This window comes from Triturus cristatus, chromosome 9 (genome assembly GCF_964204655.1).
Source record: "Triturus cristatus chromosome 9, aTriCri1.1, whole genome shotgun sequence".
In the NCBI taxonomy this organism is placed as follows: domain Eukaryota; kingdom Metazoa; phylum Chordata; class Amphibia; order Caudata; family Salamandridae; genus Triturus; species Triturus cristatus.
Genome location: NC_140592.1, coordinates 386,599,138 through 386,624,386, shown reverse-complemented (window position 1 = coordinate 386,624,386; position 25,249 = coordinate 386,599,138).

Here is a 25,249-nt window from a genome sequence, read left to right as displayed (position 1 = left end):
GTTTAGAGTCCCTTTAATGCCTGAAATTGGTCGAAATAGAAGCTTCTGAATAGGAGAAAAAGTCTGTAATAATGGCAATTTTGGTCACATTGAGGCTTTAAAAAGAAGTTATTCAACATGAGGCACATTCCAAATGACATTTTGAATCAATTTTTCTACAGTCCAAAAAATCAATTTTCTGATGAAAAACGATGACCCGTGACCTGTCGAAATTTCTCCAGATGGTCAGAAATGGAAATTTTTCAATGTTTAAGTTTTTTGACTGAAAATGACTATTCCATGAAAATAATCACTTTTGGAACAAAAATAAGTGTGTTTAAGTCACTTTAATGCCTGAAATTGGTTGAAATAGAAGCTTCTGAATAGGAGAAAAAGTCTATAATAATGGCAATTTTGGTCACATTGAGGCTTTAAAAAGAAGTTATTCAACATGAGGCACATTCCAAATGACATTTTGAATCAATTTTTCTACAGTCCAAAAAATCAATTTTCTGATGAAAAACGATGACCCGTGACCTGTCGAAATTTCTCCAGATGGTCAGAAATGGACATTTTTTAATGTTTAATTTTTTGACTGCAAATGACTATTCCGTGTAAATTATCACTTTTGGAACAAAAATAAGTGTGTTTAGAGTCACTTAAATGCCTGAAATTGGTCGAAATAGAAGCTTCTGAATAGGAGAAAAAGTCTATAATAATGGCAATTTTGGTCACATTGAGGCTTTAAAAAGAAGTTATTCAACATGAGGCACATTCCAAATGACATTTTGAATCAATTTTTCTACAGTCCAAAAAATCAATTTTCTGATGAAAAACGATGACCCGTGACCTGTCGAAATTTCTCCAGATGGTCAGAAATGGAAATTTTTTCAATGTTTAAGTTTTTTGACTGAAAATGACTATTCCATGTAAATAATCACTTTTGGAACAAAAATAAGTGTGTTTAAGTCACTTTAATGACTGAAATTGGTCGAAATAGAAGCTTCTGAATAGGAGAAAAAGTCTGTAATAATGGCAATTTTGGTCACATTGAGGCTTTAAAAATTAGTTATTAAACATGAGGCACATTCCAAATGATATTTTGAGTCAATTTTTCTACAGTCCAAAAAATCAATTTTCTGATGAAAAACGATGACCTGTGACCTGTCGAAATTTCTCCAGATGGTCAGAAATGGAAATTTTTTCAATGTTTAAGTTTTTTGACTGAAAATGACTATTCCATGTAAATAATCACTTTTGGAACAAAAATAAGTGTGTTTAAGTCACTTTAATGACTGAAATTGGTCGAAATAGAAGCTTCTGAATAGGAGAAAAAGTCTGTAATAATGGCAATTTTGGTCACATTGAGGCTTTAAAAAGTAGTTATTCAACATGAGGCACATTCCAAATGACATTTTGAATCAATTTTTCTACAGTCCAAAAAATCAATTTTCTGATGAAAAACGATGACCCGTGACCTGTCGAAATTTCTCCAGATTGTCAGAAATGGAAATTTTTTAATGTTTAATTTTTTGACTGCAAATGACTATTCCATGTAAATTATCACTTTTGGAACACAAATAAGTGTTTTTAGAGTTACTCTAATGCCTGAAATTGGTCGAAATAGAAGCTTCTGAATAGGAGAAAAAGTCTGTAATAATGGCAATTTTGGTCACATTGAGGCTTTAAAAAGTAGTTATTCAACATGAGGCACATTCCAAATGACATTTTGAATCAATTTTTCTACAGTCCAAAAAATCAATTTTCTGATGAAAAACAATGACCCGTGACCTGTCCAAATTTCTCCAGATGGTCAGAAATGTAAATTTTTTAATGTTTAATTTTTTGACTGCAAATGACTATTCCATGTAAATTATCACTTTTGGAACAAAAATAAGTGTGTTTAGAGTCACTAATGCCTGAAATTGGTCAAAATAGAAGCTTCTGAATAGGAGAATAAGTCTGTAATAATGGCAATTTTGGTCACATTGAGGCTTTAAAAAGTAGTTATTCAACATGAGGCACATTCCAAATGACATTTTGAATAAATTTTTCTACATTACAAAAAACCAATTTTCTGATGAAAAACGATGACCCGTGACCTGTCAAAATTTCTTCAGGTGGTCAGAAATTGAATTTTTTTTAATGTTTAATTTTATGACTGCAAATGACTATTCCGTGTAAATTATCACTTTTGGAACAAAAATAAGTGTGTTTAAGTCACTTTAATGTCTGAAATTGGTCGAAATAGAAGCTTCTGAATAGGAGAAAAAGTCTATAATAATGGCAATTTTGGTCACATTGAGGCTTTAAAAAGAAGGTATTCAACATGAGGCACATTCCAAATGACATTTTGAATCAATTTTTCTACAGTCCAAAAAATCAATTTTCTGTTGAAAAACGATGACCCGTGACCTGCCAAAATTTCTCCAGATTGTCAGAAATGGAAATTTTTTAATGTTTAATTTTTTGACTGCAAATGACTATTCCATGTAAATTATCACTTTTGGAACAAAAATAAGTGTATTTAGAGTTACTGTAATGCCTGAAATAGGTGGAAATAGAAGCTTCTGAATAGGAGAAAAAGTCTATATTAATGGCAATTTTGGTCACATTGAGGCTTTAAAAAGAAGTTATTCAACATGAGGCACATTCCAAATGACATTTTGAATCAATTTTTCTACAGTCCAAAAAATCAATTTTCTGATGAAAAACAATGACCCGTGACCTGTCGAAATTTCTCCAGATGGTCAGAAATGGAAATTTTTTAATGTTTCATTTTTTGACTGCAAATGACTATTCCGTGTAAATTATCACTTTTGGAACAAAAGTAAGTGTGCTTAGAGTCACTTTAATGCCTGAAATTGGTCGAAATAGAAGCTTCTGAATAGGAGAAAAAGTCTGTAATAATGGCAATTTTGGTCACATTGAGGCTTTAAAAATTAGTTATTCAACATGAGGCACAATCCAAATGATATTTTGAGTCAATTTTTCTACAGTCCAAAAAATCAATTTTCTGATGAAAAACGATGACCCGTGACCTGTCAAAATTTCTCCAGATGGTCAGAAATGGACATTTTTTAATGTTTAATTTTTTGACTGCAAATGACTATTCCGTGTAAATTATCACTTTTGGAACAAAAATAAGTGTGCTTAGAGTCACTTTAATGCCTGAATATGGTCGAAATAGAAGCTTCTGAATAGGAGAAAAAGTCTGTAATAATGGCAATTTTGGTCACATTGAGGCTTTAAAAATTAGTTATTAAACATGAGGCACATTCCAAATGACATTTTGAGTCAATTTTTCTACAGTCCAAAAAATCAATTTTCTGTTGAAAAACGATGACCCGTGACCTGTCAAAATTTCTCCAGATTGTCAGAAATGGAAATTATTTAATGTTTAATTTTTTGACTGCAAATGACTATTCCATGTAAATTATCACCTTTGGAACAAAAATAGGTGTGTTTAGAGTTACTTTAATGCCTGAAATTGGTCGAAATAGAAGCTTCTGAATAGGAGAAAAAGTCTATAATAATGGCAATTTTGGTCACATTGAGGCTTTAAAAAGTAGTTATTCAACATGAGGCACATTCCAAATGATATTTTGAGTCAATTTTTCTACAGTCCAAAAAATCAATTTTCTGATGAAAAACGATGACCCGTGACCTGTCGAAATTTCTCCAGATGGTCAGCAATGTAAATTTTTTAATGTTTAATTTTTTGACTGCAAATGACTATTCCATGTGAATTATCACTTTTGGAACAAAAATAAGTGTGTTTAGAGTCACTAATGCCTGAAATTTGTCAAAAATGAAGCTTCTGAATATGAGAATAAGTCTGTAAAAATGGCAATTTTGGTCACATTGAGGCTTTAAAAAGTAGTTATTCAACATGAGGCACATTCCAAATGACATTTTCAATCAATTTTTCTACAGTCCAAAAAATCAATTTTCTGATGAAAAACGATGACCCGTGACCTGTCGAAATTTCTCCAGATGGTCAGAAATGGAAATTTTTTAATGTTTAATTTTTTGACTGCAAATGACTATTTCGTGTAAGTTATCACTTTTGGAACAAAAATAAGTGAGTTTAGAGTCCCTTTAATGCCTGAAATTGGTCGAAATAGAAGCTTCTGAATAGGAGAAAAAGTCTGTAATAATGGCAATTTTGGTCACATTGAGGCTTTAAAAAGAAGTTATTCAACATGAGGCACATTCCAAATGACATTTTGAATCAATTTTTCTACAGTCCAAAAAATCAATTTTCTGATGAAAAACGATGACCCGTGACCTGTCGAAATTTCTCCAGATGGTCAGAAATGGAAATTTTTCAATGTTTAAGTTTTTTGACTGAAAATGACTATTCCATGAAAATAATCACTTTTGGAACAAAAATAAGTGTGTTTAAGTCACTTTAATGCCTGAAATTGGTTGAAATAGAAGCTTCTGAATAGGAGAAAAAGTCTATAATAATGGCAATTTTGGTCACATTGAGGCTTTAAAAAGAAGTTATTCAACATGAGGCACATTCCAAATGACATTTTGAATCAATTTTTCTACAGTCCAAAAAATCAATTTTCTGATGAAAAACGATGACCCGTGACCTGTCGAAATTTCTCCAGATGGTCAGAAATGGACATTTTTTAATGTTTAATTTTTTGACTGCAAATGACTATTCCGTGTAAATTATCACTTTTGGAACAAAAATAAGTGTGTTTAGAGTCACTTAAATGCCTGAAATTGGTCGAAATAGAAGCTTCTGAATAGGAGAAAAAGTCTATAATAATGGCAATTTTGGTCACATTGAGGCTTTAAAAAGAAGTTATTCAACATGAGGCACATTCCAAATGACATTTTGAATCAATTTTTCTACAGTCCAAAAAATCAATTTTCTGTTGAAAAACGATGACCCGTGACCTGCCAAAATTTCTCCAGATTGTCAGAAATGGAAATTTTTTAATGTTTAATTTTTTGACTGCAAATGACTATTCCATGTAAATTATCACTTTTGGAACAAAAATAAGTGTATTTAGAGTTACTGTAATGCCTGAAATAGGTGGAAATAGAAGCTTCTGAATAGGAGAAAAAGTCTATATTAATGGCAATTTTGGTCACATTGAGGCTTTAAAAAGAAGTTATTCAACATGAGGCACATTCCAAATGACATTTTGAATCAATTTTTCTACAGTCCAAAAAATCAATTTTCTGATGAAAAACAATGACCCGTGACCTGTCGAAATTTCTCCAGATGGTCAGAAATGGAAATTTTTTAATGTTTCATTTTTTGACTGCAAATGACTATTCCGTGTAAATTATCACTTTTGGAACAAAAGTAAGTGTGCTTAGAGTCACTTTAATGCCTGAAATTGGTCGAAATAGAAGCTTCTGAATAGGAGAAAAAGTCTGTAATAATGGCAATTTTGGTCACATTGAGGCTTTAAAAATTAGTTATTCAACATGAGGCACAATCCAAATGATATTTTGAGTCAATTTTTCTACAGTCCAAAAAATCAATTTTCTGATGAAAAACGATGACCCGTGACCTGTCAAAATTTCTCCAGATGGTCAGAAATGGACATTTTTTAATGTTTAATTTTTTGACTGCAAATGACTATTCCGTGTAAATTATCACTTTTGGAACAAAAATAAGTGTGCTTAGAGTCACTTTAATGCCTGAATATGGTCGAAATAGAAGCTTCTGAATAGGAGAAAAAGTCTGTAATAATGGCAATTTTGGTCACATTGAGGCTTTAAAAATTAGTTATTAAACATGAGGCACATTCCAAATGACATTTTGAGTCAATTTTTCTACAGTCCAAAAAATCAATTTTCTGTTGAAAAACGATGACCCGTGACCTGTCAAAATTTCTCCAGATTGTCAGAAATGGAAATTATTTAATGTTTAATTTTTTGACTGCAAATGACTATTCCATGTAAATTATCACCTTTGGAACAAAAATAGGTGTGTTTAGAGTTACTTTAATGCCTGAAATTGGTCGAAATAGAAGCTTCTGAATAGGAGAAAAAGTCTATAATAATGGCAATTTTGGTCACATTGAGGCTTTAAAAAGTAGTTATTCAACATGAGGCACATTCCAAATGATATTTTGAGTCAATTTTTCTACAGTCCAAAAAATCAATTTTCTGATGAAAAACGATGACCCGTGACCTGTCGAAATTTCTCCAGATGGTCAGCAATGTAAATTTTTTAATGTTTAATTTTTTGACTGCAAATGACTATTCCATGTGAATTATCACTTTTGGAACAAAAATAAGTGTGTTTAGAGTCACTAATGCCTGAAATTTGTCAAAAATGAAGCTTCTGAATATGAGAATAAGTCTGTAAAAATGGCAATTTTGGTCACATTGAGGCTTTAAAAAGTAGTTATTCAACATGAGGCACATTCCAAATGACATTTTCAATCAATTTTTCTACAGTCCAAAAAATCAATTTTCTGATGAAAAACGATGACCCGTGACCTGTCGAAATTTCTCCAGATGGTCAGAAATGGAAATTTTTTAATGTTTAATTTTTTGACTGCAAATGACTATTTCGTGTAAGTTATCACTTTTGGAACAAAAATAAGTGAGTTTAGAGTCCCTTTAATGCCTGAAATTGGTCGAAATAGAAGCTTCTGAATAGGAGAAAAAGTCTGTAATAATGGCAATTTTGGTCACATTGAGGCTTTAAAAAGAAGTTATTCAACATGAGGCACATTCCAAATGACATTTTGAATCAATTTTTCTACAGTCCAAAAAATCAATTTTCTGATGAAAAACGATGACCCGTGACCTGTCGAAATTTCTCCAGATGGTCAGAAATGGAAATTTTTCAATGTTTAAGTTTTTTGACTGAAAATGACTATTCCATGAAAATAATCACTTTTGGAACAAAAATAAGTGTGTTTAAGTCACTTTAATGCCTGAAATTGGTTGAAATAGAAGCTTCTGAATAGGAGAAAAAGTCTATAATAATGGCAATTTTGGTCACATTGAGGCTTTAAAAAGAAGTTATTCAACATGAGGCACATTCCAAATGACATTTTGAATCAATTTTTCTACAGTCCAAAAAATCAATTTTCTGATGAAAAACGATGACCCGTGACCTGTCGAAATTTCTCCAGATGGTCAGAAATGGACATTTTTTAATGTTTAATTTTTTGACTGCAAATGACTATTCCGTGTAAATTATCACTTTTGGAACAAAAATAAGTGTGTTTAGAGTCACTTAAATGCCTGAAATTGGTCGAAATAGAAGCTTCTGAATAGGAGAAAAAGTCTATAATAATGGCAATTTTGGTCACATTGAGGCTTTAAAAAGAAGTTATTCAACATGAGGCACATTCCAAATGACATTTTGAATCAATTTTTCTACAGTCCAAAAAATCAATTTTCTGATGAAAAACGATGACCCGTGACCTGTCGAAATTTCTCCAGATGGTCAGAAATGGACATTTTTTAATGTTTAATTTTTTGACTGCAAATGACTATTCCGTGTAAATTATCACTTTTGGAACAAAAATAAGTGTGTTTAGAGTCACTTTATTAATGCCTGAATATGGTCGAAATAGAAGCTTCTGAATAGGAGAAAAATTCTGTAATAATGGCAATTTTGGTCACATTGAGGCTTTAAAAATTAGTTATTACACATGAGGCACATTCCAAATGATATTTTGAGTCAATTTTTCTACAGTCCAAAAAATCAATTTTCTGATGAAAAACGACGACCCGTGACCTGTCGAAATTTCTCCAGATGGTCAGAAATGGAAATTTTTTCAATGTTTAAGTTTTTTGACTGAAAATGACTATTCCATGTAAATAATCACTTTTGGAACAAAAATAAGTGTGTTTAAGTCACTTTAATGACTGAAATTGGTCGAAATAGAAGCTTCTGAATAGGAGAAAAAGTCTGTAATAATGGCAATTTTGGTCACATTGAGGCTTTAAAAATTAGTTATTAAACATGAGGCACATTCCAAATGATATTTTGAGTCAATTTTTCTACAGTCCAAAAAATCAATTTTCTGATGAAAAACGATGACCTGTGACCTGTCGAAATTTCTCCAGATGGTCAGAAATGGAAATTTTTTCAATGTTTAAGTTTTTTGACTGAAAATGACTATTCCATGTAAATAATCACTTTTGGAACAAAAATAAGTGTGTTTAAGTCACTTTAATGACTGAAATTGGTCGAAATAGAAGCTTCTGAATAGGAGAAAAAGTCTGTAATAATGGCAATTTTGGTCACATTGAGGCTTTAAAAAGTAGTTATTCAACATGAGGCACATTCCAAATGACATTTTGAATCAATTTTTCTACAGTCCAAAAAATCAATTTTCTGATGAAAAACGATGACCCGTGACCTGTCGAAATTTCTCCAGATTGTCAGAAATGGAAATTTTTTAATGTTTAATTTTTTGACTGCAAATGACTATTCCATGTAAATTATCACTTTTGGAACACAAATAAGTGTTTTTAGAGTTACTTTAATGCCTGAAATTGGTCGAAATAGAAGCTTCTGAATAGGAGAAAAAGTCTGTAATAATGGCAATTTTGGTCACATTGAGGCTTTAAAAAGTAGTTATTCAACATGAGGCACATTCCAAATGACATTTTGAATCAATTTTTCTACAGTCCAAAAAATCAATTTTCTGATTTAAAACAATGACCCGTGACCTGTCCAAATTTCTCCAGATGGTCAGAAATGTAAATTTTTTAATGTTTAATTTTTTGACTGCAAATGACTATTCCATGTAAATTATCACTTTTGGAACAAAAATAAGTGTGTTTAGAGTCACTAATGCCTGAAATTGGTCAAAATAGAAGCTTCTGAATAGGAGAATAAGTCTGTAATAATGGCAATTTTGGTCACATTGAGGCTTTAAAAAGTAGTTATTCAACATGAGGCACATTCCAAATGACATTTTGAATAAATTTTTCTACATTACAAAAAACCAATTTTCTGATGAAAAACGATGACCCGTGACCTGTCAAAATTTCTTCAGGTGGTCAGAAATTGAATTTTTTTTAATGTTTAATTTTATGACTGCAAATGACTATTCCGTGTAAATTATCACTTTTGGAACAAAAATAAGTGTGTTTAAGTCACTTTAATGTCTGAAATTGGTCGAAATAGAAGCTTCTGAATAGGAGAAAAAGTCTATAATAATGGCAATTTTGGTCACATTGAGGGTTTAAAAAGAAGGTATTCAACATGAGGCACATTCCAAATGACATTTTGAATCAATTTTTCTACAGTCCAAAAAATCAGTTTTCTGATGAAAAACGATGACCCGTGACCTGCCAAAATTTCTCCAGATTGTCAGAAATGGAAATTTTTTAATGTTTAATTTTTTGACTGCAAATGACTATTCCATGTAAATTATCACTTTTGGAACAAAAATAAGTGTATTTAGAGTTACTGTAATGCCTGAAATAGGTCGAAATAGAAGCTTCTGAATAGGAGAAAAAGTCTATATTAATGGCAATTTTGGTCACATTGAGGCTTTAAAAAGAAGTTATTCAACATGAGGCACATTCCAAATGACATTTTGAATCAATTTTTCTACAGTCCAAAAAATCAATTTTCTGATGAAAAACAATGACCCGTGACCTGTCGAAATTTCTCCAGATGGTCAGAAATGGAAATTTTTTAATGTTTCATTTTTTGACTGCAAATGACTATTCCGTGTAAATTATCACTTTTGGAGCAAAAGTAAGTGTGCTTAGAGTCACTTTAATGCCTGAAATTAGTCGAAATAGAAGCTTCTGAATAGGAGAAAAAGTCTGTAATAATGGCAATTTTGGTCACATTGAGGCTTTAAAAATTAGTTATTCAACATGAGGCACATTCCAAATGATATTTTGAGTCAATTTTTCTACAGTCCAAAAAATCAATTTTCTGATGAAAAACGATGACCCGTGACCTGTCGAAATTTCTCCAGATGGTCAGCAATGTAAATTTTTTAATGTTTAATTTTTTGACTGCAAATGACTATTCCATGTGAATTATCACTTTTGGAACAAAAATAAGTGTGTTTAGAGTCACTAATGCCTGAAATTTGTCAAAAATGAAGCTTCTGAATATGAGAATAAGTCTGTAATAATGGCAATTTTGGTCACATTGAGGCTTTAAAAAGTAGTTATTCAACATGAGGCACATTCCAAATGACATTTTCAATCAATTTTTCTACAGTCCAAAAAATCAATTTTCTGATGAAAAACGATGACCCGTGACCTGTCGAAATTTCTCCAGATGGTCAGAAATGGAAATTTTTTAATGTTTAATTTTTTGACTGCAAATGACTATTTCGTGTAAGTTATCACTTTTGGAACAAAAATAAGTGAGTTTAGAGTCACTTTAATGCCTGAAATTGGTCGAAATAGAAGCTTCTGAATAGGAGAAAAAGTCTGTAATAATGGCAATTTTGGTCACATTGAGGCTTTAAAAAGAAGTTATTCAACATGAGGCACATTCCAAATGACATTTTGAATCAATTTTTCTACAGTCCAAAAAATCAATTTTCTGATGAAAAACGATGACCCGTGACCTGTCGAAATTTCTCCAGATGGTCAGAAATGGAAATTTTTCAATGTTTAAGTTTTTTGACTGAAAATGACTATTCCATGAAAATAATCACTTTTGGAACAAAAATAAGTGTGTTTAAGTCACTTTAATGCCTGAAATTGGTTGAAATAGAAGCTTCTGAATAGGAGAAAAAGTCTATAATAATGGCAATTTTGGTCACATTGAGGCTTTAAAAAGAAGTTATTCAACATGAGGCACATTCCAAATGACATTTTGAATCAATTTTTCTACAGTCCAAAAAATCAATTTTCTGATGAAAAACGATGACCCGTGACCTGTCGAAATTTCTCCAGATGGTCAGAAATGGACATTTTTTAATGTTTAATTTTTTGACTGCAAATGACTATTCCGTGTAAATTATCACTTTTGGAACAAAAATAAGTGTGTTTAGAGTCACTTAAATGCCTGAAATTGGTCGAAATAGAAGCTTCTGAATAGGAGAAAAAGTCTATAATAATGGCAATTTTGGTCACATTGAGGCTTTAAAAAGAAGTTATTCAACATGAGGCACATTCCAAATGACATTTTGAATCAATTTTTCTACAGTCCAAAAAATCAATTTTCTGATGAAAAACGATGACCCGTGACCTGTCGAAATTTCTCCAGATGGTCAGAAATGGACATTTTTTAATGTTTAATTTTTTGACTGCAAATGACTATTCCGTGTAAATTATCACTTTTGGAACAAAAATAAGTGTGTTTAGAGTCACTTTATTAATGCCTGAATATGGTCGAAATAGAAGCTTCTGAATAGGAGAAAAATTCTGTAATAATGGCAATTTTGGTCACATTGAGGCTTTAAAAATTAGTTATTAAACATGAGGCACATTCCAAATGATATTTTGAGTCAATTTTTCTACAGTCCAAAAAATCAATTTTCTGATGAAAAACGACGACCCGTGACCTGTCGAAATTTCTCCAGATGGTCAGAAATGGAAATTTTTTCAATGTTTAAGTTTTTTGACTGAAAATGACTATTCCATGTAAATAATCACTTTTGGAACAAAAATAAGTGTGTTTAAGTCACTTTAATGACTGAAATTGGTCGAAATAGAAGCTTCTGAATAGGAGAAAAAGTCTGTAATAATGGCAATTTTGGTCACATTGAGGCTTTAAAAATTAGTTATTAAACATGAGGCACATTCCAAATGATATTTTGAGTAAATTTTTCTACTGTCCAAAAAATCAATTTTCTGATGAAAAACGATGACCTGTGACCTGTCGAAATTTCTCCAGATGGTCAGAAATGGAAATTTTTTCAATGTTTAAGTTTTTTGACTGAAAATGACTATTCCATGTAAATAATCACTTTTGGAACAAAAATAAGTGTGTTTAAGTCACTTTAATGACTGAAATTGGTCGAAATAGAAGCTTCTGAATAGGAGAAAAAGTCCGTAATAATGGCAATTTTGGTCACATTGAGGCTTTAAAAAGTAGTTATTCAACATGAGGCACATTCCAAATGACATTTTGAATCAATTTTTCTACAGTCCAAAAAATCAATTTTCTGATGAAAAACGATGACCCGTGACCTGTCGAAATTTCTCCAGATTGTCAGAAATGAAAATTTTTTAATGTTTAATTTTTTGACTGCAAATGACTATTCCGTGTAAATTATCAATTTTGGAACAAAAAAAAGTGTGTTTAGAGTCACTTTAATGCCTGAAATTGGTCGAAATAGAAGCTTCTGAATAGGAGAAAAGGTCTATAATAATGGCAATTTTGGTCACATTGAGGCTTTAAAAAGAAGTTATTCAACATGAGGCACATTCCATATGACATTTTGAATCAATTTTTCTACAGTCCAAAAAATCAATTTTCTGATGAAAAAAGATGACCGTGAACTGTCGAAATTTCTCCAGATGGTCAGAAATGGAAATTTTTCAATGTTTAATTTTTTGACTGAAAATGACTATTCCATGTAAATAATCACTTTTGGAACAAACATAAGTGTGTTTAAGTCACTTTAATGCCTGAAATTGGTCAAAATAGAAGCTTCTGAATAGGAGAAAAAGTCTGTAATAATGGCAATTTTGGTCACATTGAGGCTTTAAAAAGTAGTTATTCAACATGAGGCACATTCCAAATGACATTTTGAATCAATTTTTATACAGTCCAAAAAAATCAATTTTCTGATGAAAAACGATGACCCGTGACCTGTCGAAATTTCTCCAGATTGTCAGAAATGGAAATTTTTTAATGTTTAATTTTTTGACTGCAAATGACTATTCCATGTAAATTATCACTTTTGGAACACAAATAAGTGTGTTTAGAGTTACTTTAATGCCAGAAATTGGTCGAAATAGAAGCTTCTGAATAGGAGAAAAAGTCTATAATAATGGCAATTTTGGTCACATTGAGGCTTTAAAAAGAAGTTTTTCAACATGAGGCACAATCCAAATGATATTTTGAGTCAATTTTTTTCAGTCCAAAAATCAATTTTCTGATGAAAAACGATGACCCGTGACCTGTCGAAATTTCTCCAGATGGTCAGAAATGGAAATTTTTAAATGTTTAATTTTTTGACTGAAAATGACTATTCCATGTAAATAATCACTTTTGGAACAAAAATAAGTGTGTTTAAGTCACTTTAATGCCTGAAATTGGTTGAAATAGAAGCTTCTGAATAGGAGGAAAAAGTCTATAAGAATGGCAATTTTGGTCACATTGAGGCTTTAAAAAGAACTTATTCAACATGAGGCACATTCCAAATGACATTTCGAATCAATTTTTCTACAGTCCAAAAAATAAATTTTCTGATGAAAAACGATGACCCGTGACCTGTCGAAATTTCTCCAGATGGTCAGCAATGTAAATTTATTAATGTTTAATTTTTTGACTGCAAATGACTATTCCATGTAAATTATCACTTTTGGAACAAAAATAAGTGTGTTTAGAGTCACTAATGCCTGAAATTTGTCAAAAATGAAGCTTCTGAATATGAGAATAAGTCTGTAATAATGGCAATTTTGGTCACATTGAGGCTTTAAAAAGTAGTTATTCAACATGAGGCACATTCCAAATGACATTTTCAATCAATTTTTCTACAGTCCAAAAAATCAATTTTCTGATGAAAAACGATGACCCGTGACCTGTCGAAATTTCTCCAGATGGTCAGAAATGGAAATTTTTTAATGTTTAATTTTTTGACTGCAAATGACTATTTCGTGTAAGTCATCACTTTTGGAACAAAAATAAGTGAGTTTAGAGTCACTTTAATGCCTGAAATTGGTCGAAATAGAAGCTTCTGAATAGGAGAAAAAGTCTGTAATAATGGCAATTTTGGTCACATTGAGGCTTTAAAAAGAAGTTATTCAACATGAGGCACATTCCAAATGACATTTTGAATCAATTTTTCTACAGTCCAAAAAATCAATTTTCTGATGAAAAACAATGACCCGTGACCTGTCGAAATTTCTCCAGATGGTCAGAAATGGAAATTTTTCAATGTTTAAGTTTTTTGACTGAAAATGACTATTCCATGAAAATAATCACTTTTGGAACAAAAATAAGTGAGTTTAGAGTCACTTTAATGCCTGAAATTGGTTGAAATAGAAGCTTCTGAATAGGAGAAAAAGTCTATAATAATGGAAATTTTGGTCACATTGAGGCTTTAAAAAGAAGTTATTCAACATGAGGCACATTCCAAATGACATTTTGAATCAATTTTTCTACAGTCCAAAAAATCAATTTTCTGATGAAAAACGATGACCCGTGACCTGTCGAAATTTCTCCAGATGGTCAGAAATGGACATTTTTTAATGTTTAATTTTTTGACTGCAAATGACTATTCCGTGTAAATTATCACTTTTGGAACAAAAATAAGTGTGTTTAGAGTCACTTTAATGCCTGAAATTGGTCGAAATAGAAGCTTCTGAATAGGAGAAAAAGTCTATAATAATGGCAATTTTGGTCACATTGAGGCTTTAAAAAGAAGTTATTCAACATGAGGCACATTCCAAATGACATTTTGAATCAATTTTTCTACAGTCCAAAAAATCAATTTTCTGATGAAAAACGATGACCCGTGACCTGTCGAAATTTCTCCAGATGGTCAGCAATGTAAATTTTTTAATGTTTAATTTTTTGACTGCAAATGACTATTCCATGTAAATTATCACTTTTGGAACAAAAATAAGTGTGTTTAGAGTCACTAATGCCTGAAATTTGTCAAAAATGAAGCTTCTGAATATGAGAATAAGTCTGTAATAATGGCAATTTTGGTCACATTGAGCCTTAAAAAGTAGTTATTCAACATGAGGCACATTCCAAATGACATTTTGAATCAATTTTTCTACAGTCCAAAAAATCAATTTTCTGATGAAAAACGATGACCCGTGATCTGTCGAAATTTCTCCAGATGGTCAGAAATGGAAATTTTTTAATGTTTAATTTTTTGACTGCAAATGACTATTCAGTGTAAATTATCACTTTTGGAACAAATATAAGTGTGTTTAGAGTCACTTTAATGCCTGAAATTGGTCGAAATAGAAGCTTCTGAATAGGAGAAAAAGTCTATAATAATGGCAATTTTGGTCACATTGAGGCTTTAAAAAGAAGTTATTCAACATGAGGCACATTCCAAATGACATTTTGAATCAATTTTTCTACAGTCCAAAAAATCAATTTTCTGATGAAAAACGATGACCCGTGACCTGTCGAAATTTCTCCAGATGGTCAGCAATGTAAATTTTTTAATGTTTAATTTTTTGACTGCAAATGACTATTCCATGTAAATTATCACTTTTGGAACAACAATAAGTGTGTTTAGAGTCACTAATGCCTGAAATTTGTCAAAAATGAAGCTTCTGAATATGAGAATAAGTCTGTAATAATGGCAATTTTGGTCACATTGAGGCTTTAAAAAGTAGTTATTCAACATGAGGCACATTCCAAATGACATTTTCAATCAATTTTTCTACAGTCCAAAAAATCAATTTTCTGATGAAAAACGATGACCCGTGACCTGTCGAAATTTCTCCAGATGGTCAGAAATGGAAATTTTTTAATGTTTAATTTTTTGACTGCAAATGACTATTTCGTGTAAGTTATCACTTTTGGAACAAAAATAAGTGAGTTTAGAGTCACTTTAATGCCTGAAATTGGTCGAAATAGAAGCTTCTGAATAGGAGAAAAGGTCTGTAATAATGGCAATTTTGGTCACATTGAGGCTTTAAAAAGAAGTTATTCAACATGAGGCACATTCCAAATGACATTTTGAATCAATTTTTCTACAGTCCAAAAAATCAATTTTCTGTTGAAAAACGATGACCCGTGACCTATCAAAATTTCTCCAGATTGTCAGAAATGGAAATTATTTAATGTTTAATTTTTTGACTGCAAATGACTATTCCATGTAAATTATCACCTTTGGAACAAAAATAGGTGTGTTTAGAGTTACTTTAATGCCTGAAATTGGTCGAAATAGAAGCTTCTGAATAGGAGAAAAAGTCTATATTAATGGCAATTTTGGTCACATTGAGGCTTTAAAAATTAGTTATTCAACATGAGGCACATTCCAAATGATATTTTGAGTCAATTTTTCTACAGTCCAAAAAATCAATTTTCTGATGAAAAACGATGACCCGTGACCTGTCGAAATTTCTCCAGATGGTCAGAAATGGAAATTTTTTAATGTTTCATTTTTTGACTGCAAATGATTATTCCGTGTAAATTATCACTTTTTGAGCAAAAGTAAGTGTGCTTAGAGTCACTTTAATGCCTGAAATTAGTCGAAATAGAAGCTTCTGAATAGGAGAAAAAGTCTGTAATAATGGCAATTTTGGTCACATTGAGGCTTTAAAAATTAGTTATTCAACATGAGGCACATTCCAAATGATATTTTGAGTCAATTTTTCTACAGTCCAAAAAATCAATTTTCTGATGAAAAACGATGACCCGTGACCTGTCGAAATTTCTCCAGATGGTCAGCAATGTAAATTTTTTAATGTTTAATTTTTTGACTGCAAATGACTATTCCATGTAAATTATCACTTTTGGAACAAAAATAAGTGTGTTTAGAGTCACTAATGCCTGAAATTTGTCAAAAATGAAGCTTCTGAATATGAGAATAAGTCTGTAATAATGGCAATTTTGGTCACATTGAGGCTTTAAAAAGTAGTTATTCAACATGAGGCACATTCCAAATGACATTTTGAATCAATTTTTCTACAGTCCAAAAAATCAATTTTCTGATGAAAAACGATGACCCGTGACCTGTTGAAATTTCTCCAGATGGTCAGAAATGGAAATTTTTTAATGTTTAATTTTTTGACTGCAAATGACTAGTCCGTGTAAGTTATCACTTTTGGAACAAAAATAAGTGTGTTTAGAGTCACTTTAATGCCTGAAATTGGTCGAAATAGAAGCTTCTGAATAGGAGAAAAAGTCTGTAATAATGGCAATTTTGGTCACTTTGAGGCTTTAAAAAGAAGTTATTCAACATGAGGCACATTCCAAATGACATTTTGAATCAATTTTTCTACAGTCCAAAAAATCAATTTTCTGATGAAAAACGATGACCCGTGACCTGTCGAAATTTCTCCAGATGGTCAGAAATGGAAATTTTTCAATGTTTAAGTTTTTTGACTGAAAATGACTATTCCATGAAAATAATCACTTTTGGAACAAAAATAAGTGTGTTTAAGTCACTTTAATGCCTGAAATTGGTTGAAATAGAAGCTTCTGAATAGGAGAAAAAGTCTATAAGAATGGCAATTTCGGTCACATTGAGGCTTTAAAAAAACTTATTCAACATGAGGCACATTCCAAATGACATTTCGAATCAATTTTTCTACAGTCCAAAAAATCAATTTTCTGATGAAAAACAATGACCCGTGACCTGTCGAAATTTCTCCAGATGGTCAGCAATGTACATTTTTTAATGTTTAATTTTATGACTGCAAATGACTATTCCATGTAAATGATCACTTTTGGAATAAAAATAAGTGTGTTTAGAGTCACTTTAATGCCTGAAATTGGTCGAAATAGAAGCTTCTGAATAGGAGAAAAAGTCTGTAATAATGGCAATTTTGGTCACATTGAGGCTTTAAAAAGTAGTTATTCAACATGAGGCACATTCCAAATGACATTTTGAATCAATTTTTCTACAGTCCAAAAAATCAATTTTCTGATGAAAAACGATGACCCGTAACCTGTCGAAATTTCTCCAGATGGTCAGCAATGTAAATTTTTTAATGTTTAATTTTTTGACTGCAAATGACTATTCCATGTAAATTATCACTTTTGGAACAAAAATAAGTGTGTTTAGAGTCACTAATGCCTGAAATTTGTCAAAAATGAAGCTTCTGAATATGAGAATAAGTCTGTAATAATGGCAATTTTGGTCACATTGAGCCTTAAAAAGTAGTTATTCAACATGAGGCACATTCCAAATGACATTTTGAATCAATTTTTCTACAGTCCAAAAAATCAATTTTCTGATGAAAAACGATGACCCGTGATCTGTCGAAATTTCTCCAGATGGTCAGAAATGGAAATTTTTTAATGTTTAATTTTTTGACTGCAAATGACTATTCAGTGTAAATTATCACTTTTGGAACAAATATAAGTGTGTTTAGAGTCACTTTAATGCCAGAAATTGGTCGAAATAGAAGCTTCTGAATAGGAGAAAAGGTCTGTAATAATGGCAATTTTGGTCACATTGAGGCTTTAAAAAGAAGTTATTCAACATGAGGCACATTCCAAATGACATTTTGAATCAATTTTTCTACAGTCCAAAAAATCAATTTTCTGTTGAAAAACGATGACCCGTGACCTGTCAAAATTTCTCCAGATTGTCAGAAATGGAAATTATTTAATGTTTAATTTTTTGACTGCAAATGACTATTCCATGTAAATTATCACCTTTGGAACAAAAATAGGTGTGTTTAGAGTTACTTTAATGCCTGAAATTGGTCGAAATAGAAGCTTCTGAATAGGAGAAAAAGTCTATATTAATGGCAATTTTGGTCACATTGAGGCTTTAAAAAGAAGTTATTCAACATGAGGCACATTCCAAATGACATTTTGAATCAATTTTTCTACAGTCCAAAAAATCAATTTTCTGATGAAAAACGATGACCCGTGACCTGTCTAAATTTCTCCAGATGGTCAGCAATGTAAATTTTTTAATGTTTAATTTTTTGACTGCAAATGACTATTCCATGTAAATTATCACTTTTGGAACAAAAATAAGTGTGTTTAGAGTCACTAATGCCTGAAATTTGTCAAAAATGAAGCTTCTGAATATGAGAATAAGTCTGTAATAATGGCAATTTTGGTCACATTGCGGCTTTAAAAATTAGTTATTCAACATGAGGCACATTCCAAATGATATTTTGAGTCAATTTTTCTACAGTCCAAAAAATCAATTTTCTGATGAAAAACGATGACCCGTGACCTGTCTAAATTTCTCCAGATGGTCAGCAATGTAAATTTTTTAATGTTTAATTTTTTGACTGCAAATGACTATTCCATGTAAATTATCACTTTTGGAACAAAAATAAGTGTGTTTAGAGTCACTAATGCCTGAAATTTGTCAAAAATGAAGCTTCTGAATATGAGAATAAGTCTGTAATAATGGCAATTTTGGTCACATTGAGGCTTTAAAAAGTAGTTATTCAACATGAGGCACATTCCAAATGACATTTTGAATCAATTTTTCTACAGTCCAAAAAATCAATTTTCTGATGAAAAACGATGACCCGTGACCTGTTGAAATTTCTCCAGATGGTCAGAAATGGAAATTTTTTAATGTTTAATTTTTTGACTGCAAATGACTAGTCCGTGTAAGTTATCACTTTTGGAACAAAAATAAGTGTGTTTAGAGTCACTTTAATGCCTGAAATTGGTCGAAATAGAAGCTTCTGAATAGGAGAAAAAGTCTGTAATAATGGCAATTTTGGTCACTTTGAGGCTTTAAAAAGAAGTTATTCAACATGAGGCACATTCCAAATGACATTTTGAATCAATTTTTCTACAGTCCAAAAAATCAATTTTCTGATGAAAAACGATGACCCGTGACCTGTCGAAATTTCTCCAGATGGTCAGAAATGGAAATTTTTTAATATTAAATTTTTTGACTGCAAATGACTATTCCGTGTAAATTATCACTTTTGGAACAAAAATAAGTGTGTTTAGAGTCACTTTAATGCCTGAAATTGGTCGAAATAGAAGCTTCTGAATAGGAGAAAAAGTCTATAATAATGGCAATTTTGGTCACATTGAGGCTTTAAAAAGAAGTTATTCAACATGAGGCACATTCCAAATGACATTTCGAATCAATTTTTCTACAGTCCAAAAAATCAATTTTCTGATGAAAAACAATGACCCGTGACCTGTCGAAATTTCTCCAGATGGTCAGCAATGTACATTTTTTAATGTTTAATTTTATGACTGCAAATGACTATTCCATGTAAATGATCACTTTTGGAATAAAAATAAGTGTGTTTAGAGTCACTTTAATGCCTGAAATTGGTCGAAATAGAAGCTTCTGAATAGGAGAAAAAGTCTGTAATAATGGCAATTTTGGTCACATTGAGGCTTTAAAAAGTAGTTATTCAACATGAGGCACATTCCGAATGACATTTTGAATCAATTTTTCTACAGTCCAAAAAATCAATTTTCTGATGAAAAACGATGACCCGTGACCTGTCGAAATTTCTCCAGATGGTCAGAAATGGAAATTTTTTAATGTTTAATTTTTTGACTGCAAATGACTATTCCATGTAAATTATCACTTTTGGAACAAAAATAAGTGTGTTTAGAGTCACTTTAATGCCTGAAATTGGTCGAAATAGAAGCTTCTGAATAGGAGAAAAGGTCTGTAATAATGGCAATTTTGGTCACATTGAGGCTTTAAAAAGAAGTTATTCAACATGAGGCACATTCCAAATGACATTTTGAATCAATTTTTCTACAGTCCAAAAAATCAATTTTCTGTTGAAAAACGATGACCCGTGACCTGTCAAAATTTCTCCAGATTGTCAGAAATGGAAATTATTTAATGTTTAATTTTTTGACTGCAAATGACTATTCCATGTAAATTATCACCTTTGGAACAAAAATAGGTGTGTTTAGAGTTACTTTAATGCCTGAAATTGGTCGAAATAGAAGCTTCTGAATAGGAGAAAAAGTCTATATTAATGGCAATTTTGGTCACATTGAGGCTTTAAAAAGAAGTTATTCAACATGAGGCACATTCCAAATGACATTTTGCATCAATTTTTCTACAGTCCAAAAAATCAATTTTCTGTTGAAAAACGATGACCCGTGACCTGTCGAAATTTCTCCAGATGGTCAGAAATGGAAATTTTTTAATGTTTAATTTTTTGACTGCAAATGACTATTCCGTGTAAATTATCACTTTTGGAGCAAAAGTAAGTGTGCTTAGAGTCACTTTAATGCCTGAAATTAGTCGAAATAGAAGCTTCTGAATAGGAGAAAAAGTCTGTAATAATGGCAATTTTGGTCACATTGAGGCTTTAAAAATTGGTTATTCAACATGAGGCACATTCCAAATGATATTTTGAGTCAATTTTTCTACAGTCCAAAAAATCAATTTTCTGATGAAAAACGATGACCCGTGACCTGTCGAAATTTCTCCAGATGGTCAGCAATGTAAATTTTTTAATGTTTAATTTTTTGACTGCAAATGACTATTCCGTGTAAATTATCACTTTTGGAGCAAAAGTAAGTGTGCTTAGAGTCACTTTAATGCCTGAAATTAGTCGAAATAGAAGCTTCTGAATAGGAGAAAAAGTCTGTAATAATGGCAATTTTGGTCACATTGAGGCTTTAAAAATTAGTTATTCAACATGAGGCACATTCCAAATGATATTTTGAGTCAATTTTTCTACAGTCCAAAAAATCTATTTTCTGATGAAAAACGATGACCCGTGACCTGTCGAAATTTCTCCAGATGGTCAGAAATGGAAATTTTTCAATGTTTAAGTTTTTTGACTGAAAATGACTATTCCATGAAAATAATCACTTTTGGAACAAAAATAAGTCTGTTTAGAGTCACTTTAATGCCTGAAATTGGTCGAAATAGAAGCTTCTGAATAGGAGAAAAAGTCTATAATAATGGCAATTTTGGTCACATTGAGGCTTTAAAAAGAACTAATTCAACATGAGGCACATTCCAAATGACATTTTGAATCAATTTTTCTACAGTCCAAAAAATCAATTTTCTGATGAAAAACGATGACCCGTGACCTGTCAAAATTTCTCCAGATGGTCAGCAATTTAAATTTTTTAATGTTTAATTTTTTGACTGCAAATGACTATTTCATGTAAATTATCACTTTTGGAACAAAAATAAGTGTGTTTAGAGTCACTAATGCCTGAAATTTGTCAAAAATGAAGCTTCTGAATATGGCAATTTTGGTCACATTGAGGCTTTAAAAAGTAGTTATTCAACATGAGGCACATTCCATATGACATTTTGAATCAATTTTTCTACAGTCCAAAAAATCAATTTTCTGATGAAAAAAGATGACCGTGACCTGTCGAAATTTCTCCAGATGGTCAGGAATGGAAATTTTTCAATGTTTAATTTTTTGACTGAAAATGACTAGTCCGTGTAAGTTATCACTTTTGGAACAAAAATAAGTGTGTTTAGAGTCACTTTAATGCCTGAAATTGGTCGAAATAGAAGCTTCTGAATAGGAGAAAAAGTCTGTAATAATGGCAATTTTGGTCACATTGAGGCTTTAAAAAGAAGTTATTCAACATGAGGCACATTCCAAATGACATTTTGAATCAATTTTTCTACAGTCCAAAAAATCAATTTTCTGATGAAAAACGATGACCCGTGACCTGTCGAAATTTCTCCAAATGGTCAGAAATGGAAATTTTTTAATTTTTAATTTTTTGACTGCAAATGACTATTCCGTGTAAATTATCACTTTTGGAACAAAAATAAGTGTGTTTAGAGTCACTTTAATGCCTGAAATTGGTCGAAATAGAAGCTTCTGAATAGGAGAAAAAGGCTATAATAATGGCAATTTTGGTCACATTGAGGCTTTAAAAAGAAGTTATTCAACATGAGGCACATTCCAAATGACATTTTGAATCAATTTTTCTACAGTCCAAAAAATCAATTTTCTGATGAAAAACGATGACCCGTGACCTGTCGAAATTTCTCCAGATGGTCAGAAATGGAAATTTTTCAATGTTTAAGTTTTTTGACTGAAAATGACTATTCCATGAAAATAATCACTTTTGGAACAAAAATAAGTGTGTTTAAGTCACTTTAATGCCTGAAATTGGTTGAAATAGAAGCTTCTGAATAGGAGAAAAAGTCTATAAGAATGGCAATTTCGGTAACATTGAGGCTTTAAAAAGAACTTATTCAACATGAGGCACATTCCAAATGACATTTCGAATCAATTTTTCTACAGTCCAAAAAATCAATTTTCTGATGAAAAACAATGACCCGTGACCTGTCGAAATTTCTCCAGATGGTCAGCAATGTACATTTTTTAATGTTTAATTTTTTGACTGCAAATGACTATTCCATGTAAATTATCACTTTTGGAACAAAAATAAGTGTGTTTAGAGTCACTAATGCCTGAAATTTGTCAAAAATGAAGCTTCTGAATATGAGAATAAGTCTGTAATAATGGCAATTTTGGTCACATTGAGCCTTTAAAAAGTAGTTATTCAACATGAGGCACATTCCAAATGACATTTTGAATCAATTTTTCTACAGTCCAAAAAATCAATTTTCTGATGAAAAACAATGACCCGTGACCTGTCGAAATTTCTCCAGATTGTCAGAAATGGAAATTTTTTAATGTTTAATTTTTTGACTGCAAATGACTATTCCATGTAAATTATCACTTTTGGAACAAAAATAAGTGTGTTTAGAGTCACTTTAATGCCTGAAATTGGTCGAAATAGAAGCTTCTGAATAGGAGAAAAGGTCTGTAATAATGGCAATTTTGGTCACATTGAGGCTTTAAAAAGAAGTTATTCAACATGAGGCACATTCCAAATGACATTTTGAATAAATTTTTCTACAGTCCAAAAAATCAATTTTCTGTTGAAAAACGATGACCCGTGACCTGTCAAAATTTCTCCAGATTGTCAGAAATGGAAATTATTTAATGTTTAATTTTTTGACTGCAAATGACTATTCCATGTAAATTATCACCTTTGGAACAAAAATAGGTGTGTTTAGAGTTACTTTAATGCCTGAAATTGGTCGAAATAGAAGCTTCTGAATAGGAGAAAAAGTCTGTAATAATGGCAATTTTGGTCACATTGAGGCTTTAAAAATTGGTTATTCAACATGAGGCACATTCCAAATGATATTTTGAGTCAATTTTTCTACAGTCCAAAAAATCAATTTTCTGATGAAAAACGATGACCCGTGACCTGTCGAAATTTCTCCAGATGGTCAGCAATGTAAATTTTTTAATGTTTAATTTTTTGACTGCAAATGACTATTCCATGAAAATAATCACTTTTGGAACAAAAATAAGTGTGTTTAGAGTCACTTTAATGCCTGAAATTGGTCGAAATAGAAGCTTCTGAATAGGAGAAAAAGTCTATAATAATGGCAATTTTGGTCACATTGAGGCTTTAAAAAGAACTAATTCAACATGAGGCACATTCCAAATGACATTTTGAATCAATTTTTCTACAGTCCAAAAAATCAATTTTCTGATGAAAAACGATGACCCGTGACCTGTCGAAATTTCTCCAGATGGTCAGCAATGTAAATTTTTTAATGTTTAATTTTTTGACTGCAAATGACTATTTCATGTAAATTATCACTTTTGGAACAAAAATAAGTGTGTTTAGAGTCACTAATGCCTGAAATTTGTCAAAAATGAAGCTTCTGAATATGGCAATTTTGGTCACATTGAGGCTTTAAAAAGTAGTTATTCAACATGAGGCACATTCCATATGACATTTTGAATCAATTTTTCTACAGTCCAAAAAATCAATTTTCTGATGAAAAAAGATGACCGTGACCTGTCGAAATTTCTCCAGATGGTCAGAAATGGAAATTTTTCAATGTTTAATTTTTTGACTGAAAATGACTATTCCATGTAAATAATCACTTTTGGAACAAAAATAAGTGTGTTTAAGTCACTTTAATGCCTGAAATTGGTCAAATTAGAAGCTTCTGAATAGGAGAAAAAGTCTGTAATAATGGCAATTTTGGTCACATTGAGGCTTTAAAAAGTAGTTATTCAACATGAGGCACATTCCAAATGACATTTTGAATCAATTTTTCTACAGTCCAAAAAATCAATTTTCTGTTGAAAAACGATGACCCGTGACCTGTCGAAATTTCTCCAGATGGTCAGAAATGGAAATTTTTTAATGTTTAATTTTTTGACTGCAAATGACTATTCCGTGTAAATTATCACTTTTGGAGCAAAAGTAAGTGTGCTTAGAGTCACTTTAATGCCTGAAATTAGTCGAAATAGAAGCTTCTGAATAGGAGAAAAAGTCTGTAATAATGGCAATTTTGATCACATTGAGGCTTTAAAAATTAGTTATTCAACATGAGGCACATTCCAAATGATATTTTGAGTCAATTTTTCTACAGTCCAAAAAATCAATTTTCTGATGAAAAACGATGACCCGTGACCTGTCGAAATTTCCCCAGATGGTCAGCAATGTAAATTTTTTAATGTTTAATTTTTTGACTGCAAATGACTA